Raw genomic sequence first — 14,074 nt, 5'->3', positions numbered from 1 at the left:
GTATAGTTTTAAGTTTTACCTTATCAAATATTCTATGTCGTGTTAATTTTGCAAGCCATTTCTCATCCTTCTTGGGAGAAAGTGGGAACTGTGCCTCCCTGTAAGGCCCAAACTCCGGGAATAACTGTTCTGTTCCCTTACAGTGGCCTGCAGCCCCTCTGCTACCCCTCTTCCTACCCCTGTGCTCACAGCATCAATGGGAGGTCAGCCTTACTTTGGGCTGAATGGACCTTCCCAGCCCTTCCCCTGACAGCAGGAAGGAGACTCTCTTCACACTCAGAGGGTCCCTGAAATTTATGACTCGATTTTGCGAGGCTGCATTGTTAACCCCCACGCTTCAGAGGCTGAGCAAACTCCCCCTCTGTTTCTGCAGCCTGTGCTGATATCACTGTTTCCCCAGGGAAAGGGAAGTCAGTGTTGTTCCTCGTGGGGTTGGAGGGTCAGGGCTGCTGTGTATTGATTACTTAAGGATAATATTTCTGGCAGTGAGAGCCAATGAGGTGGGAAATGGCTTTTGTGGGTGATTACATGCCGAGATGATGTGGCAGCTTCTGTCTGTGGCCACGAGTCCCAGTTACCTGACAAGAAAGAGAGATTTGGCCAGCCGTCCATCGGCGAGGCTTGGTTCAGAGGGCTGTGGGCAGGGAGAAATAACAACCGGGACATTCAGAAGTGGGATCCCAGAACACAGAGGAAACAAAGAGGGACCATCATGGATTCTGGTCCTGTCACGGCTGCAACTTGATGTGCGACCTTGAGCAAGTCATTGTCCATCTGTGCTTTATTTAACCTCTCTGGAAAGCACGGACGTGAACTACATGATCTCCAGCATCCCTCTCGGCATGGAGAGTGTATGATTTTACGAACTTCACCAACCAGCAGAGACATTCCCATTTAGGCTTGTTTTATGTTCTAATTCCCAAGGACATATTTCTAGTGGACTGTACTCCAGAGACTCTAATTATTTCTTGTTAGCCAAGAATAATTTTAACAAGCAGCAGTAAGCTATGAGGAGCCTGGTGTGTGCGTGTATTCAGTTGTAGAGTGTTCTGGGCATTCAGTTGAACTCAACCAGCATTTATTGAGTGTCAACGCTGGGGATGAAGTATGGTGCCCTGGAAACAACATAGGATTTAGGGCTAAAAGCTTGGGATTTGATCTGTGATTTGCTATTTGTTAGCTGTGGCCTTGACCTCTCTGAGTCTCAGTGTTTCCGTCTGTAAAATGGGGATAGCAAGAGCCCTTTCCTCCCTGAAAATAAATGTGAGAATGTGTCTAGAGTACATAGCACAATGCGCGAGGCATGGAACTGCTTGATATATGTTCCTTCTTTCCCTGTCAGGTGCAAGGCCTTGATTAGGTGTTCGGAGTACAATGATACATGGAAGTCAGGGGATTCTTCGAGGCTCCCACTGAACTTCAGGCAGACAGACACCATCAGTCTGTGATGAGGCATCCATCAGCACTTGAGGCGGGAATGCCATGATCACGGGCACAGAGATGTTCAGCTGTAGAGTCATGACCTAGCAAGCCAGTGGTCACTGTGCTCCTGGTTGCAATGAGGAGATACAAACCCAGTGCAGCTGGGATCAGTTCTGTAAAGACAGAATGACAGACTTCAGTGCTGCCTTGGCCTTGGGCATGGCATTTAGACTGCCTCCCTCTTGGTGCCACTGTCTTCCAGACAGAAGGGCATTGGCATTTATGTTTCCAGTGCTGGACTAATACCATGGGGGCAGGATGGGATTCTACAGCTTAAAAGACACAGCCCCGAAGCCAAGAATTCTTACTTAGCTTGGGGACAAGGTGTGCTCACTTGAATAGCCAGAAGCTGGAGGCAGAGCGAACTCAGTGCTTCTGACCCTGGCAAGTGCATGATCGTGTAACCCTTCCCCTCCTGCCCTCTTTTCCTTTTTCTTGCATTAAATAAGCAGATATTGAACGCTTGTTGGTGCCAAGTGCTAAGGATCTTGGAGTAAGCAAACCTAGTGTTTGTCTCTGGAAGATTCCAGTCTGACTGGGAGATAGGTACATAAACAAGTGTGCTCAGCAGAGTATTATAGGTGCTCAGAATGTTGGGACAGAGTTGGGGGCCAGGGGAGGAGGGTGCAAGGCAGGAGTCTACCTGGATGTGAGGGCGTGTGGTTGCACCAAGGCATGTGAAGAAGGGGTTCGCGGGAGCCCATAGCGGCCAGGGAGGTTTTCTAGGGAGAGTGAGGTCTGTGCTTCTTACTCAGATTTTCTGCAGGCCATGGAGCCCTCACACTCTGTGGAGTTCTCTGACACTCCCCAGGGCTGGGGAATTCTTAGGTCTGATTTGAGTTCTGTCTGCTAGGCCTGCTTAAGTGTTGTCAGGCGTAGCAAGGGTAGTTAAGAGTTGGCGAGAAGCCCTCATCTGAAAGTCAATTGCATCTGCCTTTTGAAAACGGGACAAGACATTTATGCTTAATATTTGGGTATTTGTGTTGTTGGCTTTTTAAAACATTTTCTTTCTCAGGTCACACTCTGCTAGTGAAACAAGATTAATTTGAAATGGAATTAAGTGCCTGTTCCGTGTAAGACACCCTTGCCAAATAATTACGTCAAATATAGTTTGCAAGGAAGGTTGTCTTTTTTATCTTTTCATAAAGGGCAGTCCAGAATCCAAACACACAGCAGGCCTGCCTCTGAGAACCAGCATGTTCTTGGGTCTTTACCTAAGATCGCCGTATCAGCTCATCCCTCTCCCAGAACCCGGGTTAGGCAAAATTGTAATAATCTTATATCTCAGGACTCAGAGAACTTTTCTGTACTGTCTTCACTGAAGGTATCAGCTTTAATCAAAATAAAAGTACCTGGGCTTATTCGGCAGTGGGGGAAAAAAAAAAGAAAGAAAAAAAGGCTTAGGAAGCCCTGCAGAGTTCCTCTTTGTTATATAACAACAGAGAGACAGAAATAAAGAAAAACCTATAGGGAGAGATAGAGTGCTCATGGACTGAGAGAGAGAAATGGGAGTGTTGGGAAACAGAGACGTCCGGCTCATTGCACACACCCAGGCCGCCGTGGAACTGTGGCCTTGCAGATGTCTGTGGCCGTGCCCTCCTTCTGGCAGCCCCATGAGGGGCTTCCCTCTGGCCCCACCTGCTCACAGTTCAGAGAGCTGGCTGAGAATGGGCTCACCTTTGGGGAACAACACGACGTGACCCTAGACAGATTGTTGCTCAACTTGTTCATTTTGCGAATGGGGAAACTGACACCCAGACAAAGGAAATTCAGCAGCTTCTCAACGTCTGCCAAGTGCAAGCGATGGGATGCGGGAGAGTCTGAGGCTGCCCTCAAGGAGTGGCTCCTCAGTTACGTGCTGAGCTGCAGGGCGGGCAGGTGGGACGAGAACCCTGTGCTCTCGATTCCCAGGCTGCGCTCTCGATTCCACATGCCCTTCCCGCTGCCGCCTTCCCGCTTGTTCAGGGACAGGTACGAACTGACCAGAGACTGGACGTCTCTCAGGCAGTGACTTTGCTTTTGTGACCTGGTCTTTCTGATCCCGTCTCAGTGGTTTTCAGCCAGGGGCAGTTTTGCCTCCAGCAATATCTGGAGCCTTTTGTCACAGCTGGAGGTGGGGAGGGTGCTCTTGGCACCTATAGAGGGTGGAGACCAAGGAGGCTGTTATGTATCCTGTGATGCGCAGGAGAGCCCCTCACAAGGAAGGGTCATCAGGCCCCAAATGTTGATAGTGCTGCTGTTGAGAAACTGCCTATCTGATTTTGTGTGTGTGTGTTTGTGTGTGTGTGTGTGTGTGTGTGTGTGTGTGTGTGTGTGTTTCAAAGAGATGAGAGTTGAGTGTGACTGCAGAGAGGATACTGTTATTATTTAGGGGGCTCCTGTTTTACAAATTTGCCCAAGCATCTGAATGAACATGTTTAGCTTGTTACAAAACAGGAGTTGATGGATGAACAACACAGGTTTGAACTGTGTGGGTCCACTTTTTTTTTTATTTTGATAAATACAGTATAGTGCTATAAATAAACCTATTTCCTTTTCCTTATGATTTCCTGAAAAAAAATTTAATGTTTATTTATTTACTTTTGAGAGACAGAGAGAGAGCACAAGCAGAGGAGGGGCAGAGAGAGAGGGAAATACAAAATCTGAAGCAGGCTCTAGGCTATGAGCTATCAGCACAGAGTCTGACATGGGGCTCGAACCCACAGACCATGAGATCATGACCTGAGCTGAAGTCGGACACTTAACCAACCGAGCCACCCAAACGCCCCTTCCTTACGATTTCTTTAATAACTTTTTCTTTTCTCCAGCTTACTCTGTTGTAAGAATATAGTATATAATACATGTAGCAGACAAGATATGTGCTAATCAACTATGTTATTGGTAAGGCTTCCAGTTTACAGAGGGCTGTTAGCTTTGGGGGAGTCAAAAGTTAGATGCGGATTTTTGACTGCATGGGGCATTGGCACCCCCACATTGGTTAGGGGTCAGCTGTATTTCCAGACCCCACTCCCTATATATGGAATCAGGATCCCAAGTGGTGGGCCCAGGAATCTGTATTGCAACTTGGCTCCAAAGGTGATTCTAACACGGAGCCTGTTTTGGTAAAATAATGGGTTAGGTCACAGCGCTGGCTGAACATTTGTTATTTGCCCATTCAGTTAAATCTGGACTTTAACTTCAGCTTTGCCCTTTGTCAACTTGTGTGACCTTGGACGTATTCTCTGGGCCTGTATTTTCTCCTCCTCCAAAGAGGGACGGCCACATCCATCTCATGGTTTGCAGCGAGCGGACAGTGAGATAACTGCTTCAGAGCTCCTGGGCAACAATAGATGTTCATACCTGTGTTTGGTAGTAAGGAGAGCTACCGGTCATTAACCACTTGTATGCCAGGGGCCCTGTGAAGTGCTTTGACAGTATCCTTTCCACTTAGCTCACAGTGACCTTGTTTTATAGCTGGGGCACAGTTTAGTTCTCTGACTGGTGGGGTGAATAATGGCCCCCCAAGATGTCCACACCCTAATTTCTGGAACATGTTTAGGTTATCCTACATGGCATAAGGGACTTTACAGTTGTGATTTAGTTAAGGGTCTTGAAATGGGGAGATTATCCTGGATTATCCAGATGAGCCTGACCTCATCACAGGGGTCCTTTTCATAGGGAGGAAGTAGGAGATGGGACAGTGGAGGCCAGAGGTTGGAGTGATTTGAGGAAGGGGTCACCAACTACAGAATGCCACCGACCTCCAGAAGGTCAAGTAGGCAAGGACTCGGATTCTCCCCTAGACCCTCCAGAAGGAGCATGCTCCTGCTGACACCTTGACCTTAGCCCCGTAAGACCCATTTTGGACCTCTGACTTTCAGAACTGTGAGAAAATAAGTTTGTGTTGTTTTTAAGCCACCAAGTTAACCACCAAGTGGTCATTGGTTAGAGAAGCCATCAGACGTTAATATACTTACTGAGGTCTCATATCCAGAAATTCTGAGTGATAGAAGGGGGTGGGGGGAGTGGCCAGATATCTGTTGTCTAACCAGTGAGAGGATACACACACACCCACACACCCACACCCAGAGCTGAAAAAGTTGGGAGAATTTGCATCAAGGAGCAAATGAAAACATCTGAGAGAAGTTGAGAGTCAGGACCCTCGTAAGTGGTACTGTTAAACCAAGGTAGCTCCCCCAAGGGTGTTGGGACACTGCCTGCTCCTGCAGCGTGTGGCTGATGTCTTGTAAAGGCATTTTGGGATCTTGGGAATGACTTCTCTCTTGCCATGTGATCAGCCTACTCCGTTGGTGCTGGCCCTTCAGCCTGGTCTTCTGCCCTCTCCCGTCTTACATGGCACAGCGGCCCCTGCTGCTGGTTGACAGATTCCAGAACAGCCTTTGGCTCTCGGGTGACTCTGATTAGAGAGGATGGCAGGGGAGGCCCCTCTGCATCCCCCTTCTTTTCCACGCACAAAGGTCTCTTCTCTCAGCCTCACGCTGCACTACCCTGAGCCGGTTGATGAGGGCGGTGTAGGTGCTGACTAACACGCTTATTAGAAGTAGGAATTATTTAGGGAGATATTGCATCATTAACCTGTCATTCATCAGAGGGAGGCTTGGCAGGCATATTAACCTTAAGCACATTGCTGTTTTGCTTGTGGGAAGGGGGGGTGGGGGGTGGGATGGGGGTGAGGTGGTGCAAAGAACTGGCTGAATTGTGGAGGACTGGGAGGGGTTGCCCTGAGTGAAGAGGCAGAGCAAAAAGAGCTGAGCGCAATTTGATAGCGGAAGTGTTTTTGGCTCGAGAAACTGAACCACACTTGCAAGGGGACCAGCACCTCACACATCCAGGGGCATCTGTGAACACACATGCCCATGTGATCCCTGTAATGACAGTAATAAATGTTGTCTCGTGCTGTGACTTGTGGAGGTCGCCCTGAGATGACAAGGTGACGAGGAAGAGGTGGAGCGGGAAAGTATTAATAACCTTGGACATGACCCTCAGCTCTCTCACCCCTTCCCCTGAACCCGTCGGTGCTGTGCTTTGCCCAAACCTTAATGACATAGGAGCCCATGCCATCTAGTGTCAGCGTAGTGTCAGTGGGTAGCTGCTGTTATTTCCAGATGGACTTTGTGGTTTGATGGGAAGGCCAGTGCTGGTTCTTGTCCCTGTTTGGATCTGGAGGGCCTTCTGATACAAAAGCAAATGTTCCTGCTTTGGGATAATGGGGTTTGAAACTGGGTCTCTGGGTGGGATGGGAGATAAGGACTCTGCTGGAATGTGCTGAACCGAGGCTGTCAAACCAATTCCCTTTGCAGGGGGTCAGTCAGGTGGCATCCACCAGGAGTTAGTTAGCTGGGTCTTTTGTCAAGCACACGTTTGCTGAGTGTCTGTCAGATGATCCTCATCTTACAGGGGACACGCAAGTGTCAGATAAGATCCCTCCTCAGGAGCTCACTGTCTTCTTGGGGAGAGAATAACAACATAAGGCAGTTGCTACAGAATATTTTTATTAGTACTGTTGCCAGACACAATATCATCCTCTAGTATCAGAGAGCAATATAATTGTTATGAGATACGTTATGTAGCTTTATTAGCTGTACGTACCGCTCCTAGTAGTAATAAATGGAGAGCACTATTGTACCAACGTGGATGGTTTTTTGCACAGAAAATGAGCATCACTGGAGATTACAGGTAGTAGAAAACTCTGTGCAGCAGTAATACTGACATCCAACATCTGCAGAATGTTCTGTAGCTCACACTCTGCTTCGCAGGTCGTGGGATCTTCACAACAGGAAGCCCAGGGGTGTTAGGCAGCTTGCTGATACCACGCAGCTGCTAAGTGGGAGAGCTGGCGTTTGGGCCCCTTGTGACACCGGAGCCAGGACTGGTCCCACTGCACCACAGCTGCCCACCCCACTGAATGTTGTGGGTTTGTACGTGGTATGTGGGTCACAGCGCTTTACGTTTCCAAGTCCTTTCCCATCAGCCACCTGTGAGAGTCACAGAGCAGGAGTGCATGAGGTAGGGGTGGGTGTGTTCTGGGGGAGGCTTGTTGGAGGACATGGCTTTGAGTAGCCCACTAGCTTCTGTTAGGAGAAAAGACACAAAACTCACACACACACACACACACACACACCCCAAGAAAAAAAGAAGACAAACTCACAGAGCTAACAAATAATAGTCCTAAGAAGCTATAACCACAAAGAACATTTGGCTGTGTCACTGTTCCCTGCTAATTGCCCAATATCAGGTACCCTTTCCTACATCCCAGAGAGGCAACTGCAAAGGATGGGTAGGGTCCATCCGGTGCCCCCATTTCCTCCTGCTGACCTTCAGGTCTGGTTTGGGCCTTGGTAGTTTGTGCTGGTCTTTGGGGTCAGGGCAGATCTTCCTGCTCGTCTTCCCCTGGATCTTCTGGGTCCACCCACTTCCTCTGCCGTCATTTGCACAGGGGGGTCTCCTTCAGACAAAAGAGACACACTGCTGGTTTTGTTTTTGCAAGTTGACTGGGGTGCCCGCGTGTCGTGGCCTGCACGCTCACCCATGAACACCTTCACAGGCATGCCTGGGCTGAACTTCCCTCCCACAGCTCAGTAATCCAGAGTGGAATCTGCCATCTTGCTCGTGGATCATTTGTATTAGCAGTTCTGAGGCAGCTTTATTATTTTAAACCCCCCTTACGACATTTCCTGTGACTGACAGTCACTGTCATATTTCTGCCTGATGCACACTGAGCCTCGAATTGTTGACTTGGCTTTAGGGATGTGTCACCTGGTCGTCTACCATCGCTCACTCACGCTGCACCCGCTGTTCATTTCGGCTCGCCTGCTTCCATTAGGACAAGGCAGGGGCCTGGGGACCAGAGAGAATGGGCAGTGGTTATCCTTTATCTGGGGCTGTGTCGCTTCAGCAGAGTGGGCTTCCCTGAGCATCCTGTGGCTACGGTCAGGCAGGATGCAGCAGTGCTAGTGAGCCTTCGAGAAGAGACTGTACAGGTGTCTAGGTCACTCATCATTGCAGTCACCAGATCTTCCAATGACCACCAGCCTGTTCTTGGATACCTGCAGAAATGAGGAGATCACTCCACCCCAAAGCAACTCATTCTGTAGGGTTAGCACCCTCTTTCTGATATTTAGTCAACATGTGGTAAGATGAGGAGAGTACTGGGCTAAGAGTTAGGCACTGCCCTAGGTTCTTCTCCTGATTCTTACTGAGAAGGTGTGGGGTCCCAGGCAAGTCACATCATCTGTCTGGGTCTCAGATTCCCCTGCCTGTGGAATGTGGGGACTGTGTTTCGCATGTTTGCTCTGAGAAGCTTGGGCTTCCTGGAAGGTTCTTCAAAGGAGGTTGAAGTGGGGGTTAAGTGTTGAGTGGGACTCCAGCCGATACTAAATGAGACTATTTATGATTTTGTGTTGTATGTATTGGGTTTTGAGTAAACGACTCTCATAGACTCTGGATAAACAAGTTTAAAAAAGAACAGGGCTGGGGGCACCTGGGTGGCTCAGTCGGTTAAGCGTCCGACTTCAGCTCAGGTCACGATCTCACGGTCCATGAGTTCAAGCCCCGCATCGGGCTCTGGGTTGATGGCTCAGAGCCTGGAGCCTGCTTCCGATTCTGTGTCTCCCTCTCTCTCTGCCCCTCCCCCATTCATGCTCTGTCTCTCTCTGTCTCAAAAATAAATAAAAACGTTAAAAAAAAATTAAAAAAAAAAAAGAACAGGGCTGGATAATTCAGGGTCCTTTTCAGTTCTAATGTTTTATGATCTTTGAAATCTGTGGAAATCACAAGGAAGTCTTTTTAGTAGAATAATACTATTTTAAATCCATTTTACACAGAACAATTCTAACCCCTCTTACGAGACCGCCTTCCTACTATCTCTGACCTTTCTAAAGTCTGTACATGCAGACTATGAATGTGAGTATTACCTCAGGGGCAGCCCTGGCCAGAGCAGGAAATTGGGAGAGATTTCTTTTGGTGCTCTCTTTCCTCTGTTACTTTCTTTCCAGCCTGTGGGGTTTCCCATTCTCCATAGACTGTCAGACCTGGTCAGCTGTCACTGTGGGAGGAATTCTCTGATAACTTTACCCTAGTTATGAAGTGTTAGCTGATGATGATTTGAAGTTTTAATATCTTCCAAAATATCTTCCAAAATATTTGGGACTTTTGAAGACAGAAAGTCTAAATCTGTTCTCAAAAAATGAATCTCTAATGATGAAGTCTGGGGTTTTAAGATAAATCGTATTGTGGGCAGTTGTGTGTCTGGAGGCTGCTCCTGGCACCCATCAGCTTCTTCCATCCCTTCCTCCGGGCGTATTTGCCTCACAGGTATGTTTCCAGTTTTGCCTTACAGAAGTGTTTCCAGAAGTCAATCCCTCGGAATACTAATCCTAAATGCACTGAGATAAAAGGACTGTGCAGCCAAGTGCCTTTGGGGGGAATGCTGGGTATTATGTTTACCTCTTAGAGATTCATAGTGCACCCTGATCTATTTCAGACTCTGAGAAATCTGTCAGGGAAGAGTCCTGTTTATCTTTGTTTCATACAGTGTTTCCCAAACTATTGACAGTATCCTATTTTCCCCTAAGTAACAACTTTTAGCATCCCTAAGTACTGGTGTTCCCTTAGACACAGTTGGCAGATCCTACTGTACTGGTTCTCAGGGGGAAGTTTTGCTTTCTAGGGGACACTTGACAAAGCCTGGAGACATTTTTGGTTGTCACAACTTGGTATGGGACAGGGAGTGGTCCTGGCAGATGGTGAATAAAGGCTGCTTTATTTAAAGGATGCTGCTACATTTCCTAAATGCATCAGATAGCCACCCACAACAGAGAATTATCTGGCTCCAAATGTCAGTAATGCTGGGGTAGAGAAATCCTGTTCTGGAGACAGGCAGGGGCAGGGTCTGTTTAAATGTGGGGCAAGTCCCTGCCAAGTCAGGTACTCAAGTCAGGCCTTTTCTGAGTATTTTCTGAACAGTGCTGAAGGAGATGCCTGCAGGTGGTGTTTCCCTGCACACAAATCCAGAGCAGAGTGTCTGTTCCTTCAGGCTCAGAGGCAGCACCCAGTTGCCCCGAATCCCCCTATGTGGGTGGTACTGACAGCAGGGCATCTGGGATCAGGACTGACAAGGTGCATCACCTCCTTCATTTCCTTCATTCTCAGAATCAAGCAGTTTAGCACCACTGTAGGGCAAGCCTGTTTTCCCAGCTTGCAGATCGTGCTTTATTTATTTCTTTAATCTTTCTCCAAGCCTCTTTTCTTTTTTTCTTTGACAGGGCTTGGCTGCTCCTTCTGGAGATGTTGACTTGGTGGAAAAAATGTGCCTGCTGTCAAGCACAAGAGCGTTCCGGGGACTGGGATTCTTTAAATCCTGGTGATTTATCTGTTCCCATAAAGCAGAGCAATGATGCTTGTTAGTCAGCAGAACTCACACCTGCAGCGTCCCCGCCCCACTCAGTCCCACTTGGCATCAGGGAGGGCAGAAGAGACCATTCCAGGTCTCAGATTTTCTGATGCTCTAAGTCTGTGAACATAGAGCTCTTGGGAGGCCATGGATCCCTTTGAGAGTCTGAAGGAAGTAAAGGATCTTCTTGCAGTAAAGTGCATACAGATGCACTCACACAATTTTGCATGTGATTTGAGGTGGTGCATTTACTTTTGTGTTTGTGAACTCAGAATTTGACATGCCTAATTTAAGGGATACTTCTTGGAGACTGCGGCTGCTCTGTGGGTCTACATCGAGCATTATCAATGGGGAGGACAGGGAAGGAGCCACCTCAGTTCCAGACCCCAAAGAGCTGCTGGTCTTGGGGAATTAAAATTACCCCAGCAAGTTAATAACTGCTTGTATTTTAGCTCATTTGTTCAGCACATGTTTTTTAGTTCCTGTATGTTAAGTATAGTAGGAACTACTGGAGAGTCAAAGACGATGAAAAAACGATCTTCTTTCCCTCAATAATAAAAGATACAGGAATTAAAAGAGAGCCAAAAAAAAAAAAAAAAAAAAAAAAGAAAAGAAAATTGAAACTTGAAGGCAGAAGCCGAGAGGAGTGGCCTCAAGCTCAGAAGCAGAGTGTGAGCTGGGTGAGAGCAAGCCATGAGACTGGGGCTTCCATTCAATGTGCACGGCTCCCCTAGTCTCAGAGCCACCTGCTGGGATTGAAGAATTGTGCAACATCAAGCAGGTTCTGCTCTGGTGCCTGGCACTTATCCCTGGACTCAGTCTTGGCCTGAGAAACACTAAGAAGTCAACCAGCACTTTCCAGTGTTCCAATGAAGCACTGCCCATTTCCCCTTTTCAGTGCCCTCTGCAGAGCTGGGGCCATTTTTGTAGCTTTACCTGGTTGTTATGGGGAAGAACAGAGGACACAGAGTCTCCACGTTGGGGTTTTAGGACTTGTCTTACCAGTTATGGTCCATAGCCTCCACAGCTCCTGTAGCATGACAGGGAATAAGGCTGAGTTTTCTGATCACAGTATCCTTTTTGGCAGAGCTTACTGATGTGGGAGTCTCTGTAGAGAAAGAACTTTGCAGAATGATGAACACCTTTGGAATGAATCATGTTAATGCCACGGTTGTCTCTGTTTGGTTTCCATTGTTTGGGCTTCGTAATGAATTGTAAAGAATCCAATAAAACAACTAGACTCCTCGCTTCTGGCTAGGACACATACTTTCGGCAGCCTGGGAGGAGGACAAGTTGGTCTGTTTGTTTGAGCTGGTGAGGACTTCGAATGATCCAGCCTAACCAGTGGATGCTCCTGGGCAGGATGGGCAGATGGGATTTCTTTTTCCCAAACCAATTTATGCTTGCATCAGGTTGTGATGTTCTCACCTGAAGAGGGACAATGAAGTTCGTAGCAGTTGGATTCAAAAGAAGAAATCACTTTTCTGTAATTGGTACCTTCTGTTCTCTTTTTAGAAATGCCTAGCACCACTCCCCAGTTCTGAATCCCCAGAAAAATGCAGCATAGGAAAGGAAAAAGACCACACAGAAATTACAGTTGTAAGCAGGTAATGAGAAGCAACTACAAGCAGGCAGCTCTCCGTCGTGAGAATGGGGTTGCAATTACAGATTTATATGGCTCCGTTCTCAGCTTTCAATATAGCCTGTCGACATCTCCAACTACGAAGCCCATCGCTTCGGCCTGGGCAGCCCCCTCCCGGCTCTGGCTTCAGGAGAGATTTATTATGCTTACAGACCCTGCTCACAGCAGCGCCCTCCAGATGGGCCGATGGAGGCAGGATTTTATTTTATTTCATTTTGCTGAGAACCACAGCTCTGCAGAGACGTTTGTTCTGTCTCTCAGGATGGGCTCCTGAATCTAGGTGAAGAAGGTAGGGAAATTGAATCAGGCAGTGGCTGCACTGAAAGAAAATGAAAATGGAGCCAAAGGACCACTTATTGCTGCATTGTGGGAACAGAAGCCTGAAACAGTAACCGTAATACCCATCAGCTGGGAACTGGTGAAATTAATTATGGTCCATCCAGAAAATAGAATACAATGCAGCTGTTAAAAGGAGTGAGGAGGATTTATTTCCATGGGAAAGGACTGCTCTCCATGGTATAATGTGAAATGAGAAAAACAAAGTGCAATGCAGTATACATAGTGTGCTTCTATTTGTATAAAAGTATGAGTGATCTATAAATATGTCTATGTTGGAGATCTCTGGGAGGACTCATAAGAAATATGTAACACTATTTGCTACTAGGGAAGGACTTGACTGAGGGATACAAGAGGCGGGAAAGGTTTTTTTATTTTTTATTTTTTTTTGTAGAAGACCTTTCGTGCTTCTAGATTTTTTTTTTCTATGTGCTTGTATTACTTTCTCAAAAATCACTTAAGGCTAAAAAATGAATTCGAAATCTAATAATGCCTAGCAAGGTTTGCTTTTGGAAGGATGAGCAAATTGTGGTTTGAATGTGACTAACCGAAGCTACCCAGAAATGAAAAGTTGTCTCCAGGAACTCCCATTATTGTGTGGGATTTATCATGGCTAATGATAAGTAGGAACTAGAATCTGTCAGGTGAGGTACGATTTTACCTTCATTTATGGGGATGAATTGAGTACATTATGGCCCACATAAATTGCATTTATACCACACCGATTTGTTACGTACCATCTATTAGAGGCTCAAACATCCCTCCTAATGACATCATTGTTTCCACCACCCAGGCGCCCTGCCTTTTCTGCCAATGTCTTGTTATTCTTCAGCAAGGTTGGCATGGACAGTCTGTTTCTTGGGGCTCTTGGGATTTCCTGTGAATCCCAGGGATCAGAGAGGTAACGTAAGTGTTTGAAATGGCCAAGTAAAGGAGGAAGTAAAAGTGGTCAGGGCTCTGGCAACCAGAGTGGCATGCCCCACTTGGGAAAAATATTAAATTCATCTTGAAAACAATCTGTAGGTCGTATCTTGTTCAAGGTCCGGGGGGTTCTACAGTCTCTTTATTGAACTTTCTCTCATGTCCCATCTTCCTCCCTCAGTAATGCCCAGGTCTGCACGTTTGATAGCAGTCTTGGTAGTCAGAAAACATCCTCCTGGGTGTCAGTGTTGAGAGTGAATGGGGGGAAGGGTGACCAGATAGCTTAGAGCCAGCCTGATTCT

The 14,074-nt window shown here is 47.1% G+C and overlaps 1 protein-coding gene across 2 annotated transcripts in view; it reads left to right on the top strand.

The window, feature by feature from the left end:
• Positions 1 to 14,074, top strand: part of SORCS3 (sortilin related VPS10 domain containing receptor 3) — a 592,738-nt gene that overhangs the window by 111,384 nt on the left and 467,280 nt on the right. The gene's annotated exons all lie outside the window — the stretch shown is intronic.

This window comes from Panthera onca, chromosome D2 (assembly GCF_046562875.1).
Source record: "Panthera onca isolate mPanOnc1 chromosome D2, mPanOnc1 haplotype 2, whole genome shotgun sequence".
NCBI lineage: Eukaryota > Metazoa > Chordata > Mammalia > Carnivora > Felidae > Panthera > Panthera onca.
This window is presented reverse-complemented; position numbering and strand designations above follow the sequence as displayed.